Source organism: Myotis lucifugus, unplaced genomic scaffold (assembly GCF_000147115.1).
Source record: "Myotis lucifugus unplaced genomic scaffold, Myoluc2.0 scaffold_181, whole genome shotgun sequence".
NCBI lineage: Eukaryota > Metazoa > Chordata > Mammalia > Chiroptera > Vespertilionidae > Myotis > Myotis lucifugus.
In genome coordinates, this window is record NW_005871229.1 from 495,537 (window position 1) to 501,360 (window position 5,824).

Here is a 5,824-nt window from a genome sequence, read left to right on the forward strand (position 1 = left end):
GAGAGAGAATCATGGATGGCTGCCTCCAGCACACCGCCTACTGGGGATCAAGCTCATAACCCAGGAATCAAGCCATCGACCTGGCTCATAGGACGATGCTCAACCACCAAGCCACACCAGCTGGGCCATTTGATTATTTAACCGATGTTTTATACTGTGGGCCAGGCCCTGTGCTGGGACAGGGGACACAGCAGTGAACAACAGAGACAAAACCACCATCTTCAGGGGGCTCACATTCTAACTGGGGAGATGGAAAAACCAAGTAAACAAACCAACAACCTGGGTAGTTTCAGAATGGGAGGCGTGCTATGTGAATAATAGCAAATATTTATAGAGCATCTACTCTGGGCCAAGCATCGTTAACAGATGTTCAATAATTTCATCCTTACTCCAACCCCGTGACGGGGTGATTAGCATCACCCCCATTTCACAGCTGAGGAACCTGGCACAGAGGGTTAAATAACTTGCCCAGTGCTACCCAGTTGGGAAGCAGCAGAACTGAGGTCCAGACCAGGCCATCTGGCTCACTGCTGCTTGTGGGAAGAGCAGTAAATAGGGCAGTTTGTTCAGGGAAGAGCACTCTACAGAAGGTGACATTTGAACTGAGACACACAAGATGTCAGCCCGCCATGGGGCGTTCAGGAAGCAAAAGGTTCCAGGTGGAGGGAGCACTGAGTGCAAAGGCCCTGGGGCAGGTAGGAGCTTGAGATGTTGGGAGAAAAGCCAGGAGACCAGTTCTACCCGGAGCAGAGTGACAGAAGAGGTCAGACGCTGGAGAGCAGACGTGGAGGCAGAGAGGAGGCTCAGGAAATGCTTCCAGGATCCTCCCAGGGACTCCCCAGGAGTCCAGTCCTAGTCCCGTGAGGAGTTGGGGTGTTCTTCAACCTGGTCTAACCCTATAGGCCAGAGTTAGAGTCCAGATTCCAGCCCTCGCCGGCTTGGCTCAGTGGACAGAGCGTTGGCCTGCAGACTGAAGGGTCCCGGGTTTGATTCTGGTCAAGGGCACATACCTCGGTTGCAGGCTCAAGCCCGGCCCTGGTCGGGGCATGTGTGGGAGGCAACCAATCGATGTGACACATCGCTGTTTCTCTGTTTCTCCCCTCCCTTCCATTCTCTCTAAAAAGTCAATGGAAAAATATTCTCAGGTGAGGATTAACAAAAACAAAAAACAACAACTTTGTTTTAAGCCACAAAGTTTGGAGTTATTTATTATAAACGATACGTAACCCATTCTGCCTCTACACAAAGTCGCCGTTTCTCTCCAGTACTCTCAGCCAAGTCTTCTCCTTCCGGGCAGCAGTCTACTCACGTCACTCTAACCTCCTGAGGTGTAGCCTCCCCGGAAGCTTCTAGCCCTGCCCTCATTCTCTCCGCCTTCCAGATAGTACCCAAACCCTTGGTGTGGACATCAAGACCCTGCATGGCCCGGCAGGTGTGTTCCGTGGTTAAGCATTGACCTATGAATCTGGTCAGGACACATGCCGGATTGTGGGCTCAGTCCCCACTAGGGGGTGTGCAGAGGCAGCTGATCAACGATTCTCATCATTGACGTTTCTCTCTCTCTCCTCCCCCCTTCCTCTCTGAAATCATCAATAAAAAAATATATTTTTAAAAAGGCCCTGAGTGGCCTGTCCCTGCCTATCTCTGCAGCCCCAGCACTCCTCACCCACACCTCTAGCCCCACCTACTCACAGCTCCTGGAACTCAGCACTTCCTCTCAGCACGAGTTATCCCCCCATCTGCAACACGCTTTCCTGCCACTTCTCTCTCCTGGAAGCCTCAACAGCCCTCACCACCTCCAGGAAGCCTTCCCTGACCTTCCGGGCTGAGTTAGATCCTTCCTCCGGGAACACTCTTGCCCCCATTCTTCTCCTCATCACAGCAGCTGCCCCGAAATTGCTCTGACCACTTTAGAAACCTGTCTCTCTCAACACACTGTGAGCAATTTCAGGGCAGGGATGAAGTCTTCTCTGAGTTCTCAGAGCTTAGCACAAGCCTGGCACATAGTAGGTACTCAAGGAAACCCAGAGGAATGGCGGTGGGAATTTAGTAGTGTGGGCTAGGGACCACCTCACATCTGACATGGGACTGTGTGGGGTGCTGGGGTGATAAATGTCAAGGCTGGGACTGTGGAGCCCTCCTCCCGGTGCCCAACACTCCCGCCCAACCCCTAGACGGCAGCAAGTGAGCGACTTGTACATCTCCCCAGAAAAACGGGCGTCATGCGCTGGTTACTTGCATGAGCTGTGCGGCAGGGCAGCCAGGGTTTCAAATCCTGGCTCTGCTGCCTCCGGGCTGTGTGACCCTCTGAGCCGCACTCCCCTCCTCTGTAAAACAGGCACAGTAATGGCTCCCCGAGGCCGTCATAAGGAATGAGCAAGATATGCAGATAAACATGCTTAGCTCAGTAGCTGGCACAGGGTAGGTTCCCTGCAATGTCTCTGCTTGCCACGCTGTGAGCGACCCTGATCCAGGCCCAGCTCCGTGCCTGGTACATGGCAGGAGTCCAGCCAATACCTTGGGAATGAATGGGTGAGGAGTCCGATAAGAAAATAGTAATAATCATAACAGCACTCAAGTATTAACTTATTCACTCTCATGACTAACTACAGGAGGTGGGTGCTGTTATTGTGCCCATTTTACAGGAGTGAAATTGAGGCCTGGGAGCAGGCAGATCATAAGCAGTGGAGCCTGGATTCGAGCCCAGACAGTCCGAGTCCTTTAACCGTTACCCAGCTCCCTATCCTGGCTCTCAAAGTCCCGAGGCCTGCCCTCCCTGGAAGCGTGGCTTCTGGCGGCTTTGTGATCTCAACCGCATGCGCCTCTCTCTGGGCCTCAGTTTCCTCACCTGCCAAGAGAGGATTGTAGGAGCCAGTGTTGGAAGGCACTTCCAGTGGATCTACGAACCCAGACCCTGGTTGGCTTCTGGCCAGAGCCAGTGACCTGCTGGCCAGTAGCCCCAGCTGGGCCAACACTTTCCAGGGGCTGGACCATCAAGGGTAAGTCCCTGTATATTGACGGCTGCACTACCCCCCTCCAACCACACTGGGGGGAGTCTGGCCGCTAGCTATTCCCAGCGCCCCCCCAGAGCCCTGAAGGAAGCTAAGGCGGCCACCCCCAGATGCCTATTCCTGTGCTTGGCCTAGCGCCGTGCTGGGGAAGCAACAGCTATTTTGAGCCCTTCTCCCTCCTAGCATGAGCGGTGGGAAGGCGCTGGGAACATCCCAAAGGGGAGGCCGCCCATCGCAGCCTCCCTCTGGATCTGGGCCACACCAGCCCTGCGGCTCTGCCCGTTTTTTCCCAGCTCTGGCGATGCGATCAGTTCTGATCACACCACCACACTGAGATAACCCAGGAGAACCAACGCAAAGGGCTTCGCTGGGGGCTGGAGCCGAGGGCAGCTGGGCCTTGCCCTTCGGGGAGAAAATGAGTAGCCACAGCTGGACCCCCAGCCGGGAGAAGGATCCGCTCTGAGCTTGAAGTTGGGGAAGATAATGTTAGCAAAATGCTAGAACAATACCAGAACAATACCTAAAGTTTCGCCCTGGCCAGTGTGAGTCATTGCTTGGGTATTGTCCTGTGCACCAAAAGGCTGCCTATTCCATTCTGGGCCAGGGCACATTCCTGGGGCGTGCGGGAGGCAGTTGGTCTCACATCAATGTTTCCCTCTCCCTCTCCCTTCTTCTCTCTAGAAATCAATAAAAATATATATTTTAAAAACACCTGACTTTCATTGAGCACTCAGGGTGAGACAGGCAGATGTCAGCGTCTGTCAGGGGATGGAGGGACAAGAGGAGGGGAGCGAAAGCAGGGGTCAGGCCGGGGTCTGAGCTGAGGGCTGCAGGCGCAGAAGTGAGCAGCCGGGCCGGCTGGTGTGGCTCAGTGGTTGAGCATCAACCTCTGAACCAGGAGGTCACGGTTCTAAGCATTTGCCTTGGAGATTAGTCCTTTAACCCTCGGAGAGGAGACTGAGGTTCAGAGGGGAAGTGAATTACCCAGGTCACACAGCTGGTGAGTGGCTGAGTCAAAACTTGATCCCAGGCAAGCTGGCCCAGAGTCCATGCTTTCACCACTCTCCTCTCCTCTGCCCCGTCCCAGCCCAGGAGGCTAATATAAACCAGGGGCATGAACGCCGGCTTGAGAGTCAGTTCCCCTTTGCCGTTCCTAGCCAGCGGCTGCTTAACACCTGGGTGAGCTCCGCTTCCTCCCTGTAAAATGAAGATAAAGATAGCGCCCACTTCCAGGATAAAGGCCAGGATTACTAATAACATACTTTGGGGTCTGGGGCTCCTATAAAATTAACGTACGCACATGGTAAAACAAAATAACCCAAAGAGGACACGGTAAAAAGTGAGTCCCCTCCTACTTCACACTTGAACTCCTCTCACCAGAGGTAACCATCATCAACATGCTTGGTATCACCGTTTGGGAATCTTCCACAAACAGAGAAGCTGTATAGGAGCCGGTTAAGGACATGGGCTGCCTGTGGCTCTGCAGCTTACTGGCTATGTGGCGCTGCCTTTTGCTCACAGACAAATGCTGCAAGACACATCCTGTTCACCTGTCATTTGGCACAAGTGCAAGCATCTCTGTGGGATAAATTCCTGGCGGAGAAATTGCTGGGTCAAACAGTAGTGCCCTTGTAATTCCAATTAATTTTTGGATGAGCAAATCCTCGCAGCAGGTGAGGGAAGGGAAAAGAGGCCCACCTAGCAGTGAGGACGAGGGGAGCTGACACGTGATGTTCTGACTCTGAGGTCCAGGGAGGGCCATGTCTGCCCCAGCAACTTGGAGGATGTGGCAGCTCCCCAGGCCCCTGGCCAGGCAGATGGAGGGTTTAATTTTATCCAGATTGTCCCCATAAAGGCTTGACAGGGAATTGGTTGATGGGATTAGAGGAGCAGGAGCCCCTAATGAGCAGCGGCTGCTTAACAACATGCCAAAGCAGACACGATTTTCCTTTGCCATCGTCCGCCATGGCAGCCTTGCCCCGGCTCTGATAGGGAACCCCTAGGTGCCAACTGGCTTTGCCTTCTTTGAATATCCTTCTAGGTCCCAGCCATCCCAGAAGAGGCAGAGAGCAAGGGGTTAAGAGCCCGGGTTTGGAGGCGAGACCAAGGTCTTTTGTCGACTGGAATTGCTGTGTGACTTTGGGCAAGTCCTTTCCCTCTCTGAGCCTCAGAGACTCATGGGACCGGAGGGCATGGAGGTGCTGAGAGGATTAAATGAAGTCTGACACAGAAAGTGCTTGGTTCCGTGCCTGGCACATGGTCAGAGCCTAATCAGTGGCAGCCCATTAGATGAAGAAGACCACCCCAGAAGGCCCTGGACAGGTGGACAGCTGTAGCCCCCCTCGTGTTTTACCGAGCATCGCAGCAGTCGCCCCAACACCTCGTGGGATTGTCCCGGATTCCCGGTCCGAGAGACGCACTGTGTGATTTTCGTGTTCAAGTCAGTTTTAAGGCTTTGCCAGGATTAATATTCGGTTTTGTGTCTGATCCAAACGCACAAATGGAGCGTGGGAACCCTCAGATGGGAAGAAGGGGAAGCGCTCAAAGGAAGTTTCCTAAGCCCCCCTCCTCCCCCACCTCTCCCCCATCATCCGATGGGGACCTTCCCCCGAGTCCCTGGGGTGGCCATGGGCAGCCCCGGGACCGCTGGGGCGCGGGGCTCGGGGGCGCGGTGGGCCTCTCCCCGCGCGAGTTCTGCCCGCGGGAGCGTTCCTTCCCCGGAGCCCCACCCTCCCTCCCTGCAAACGGGGGACAATCGGGAGAAATTGGGGGGGGCGAAGAACCGGGCGGCGCCCGCCTTTGATCCCGGGGAA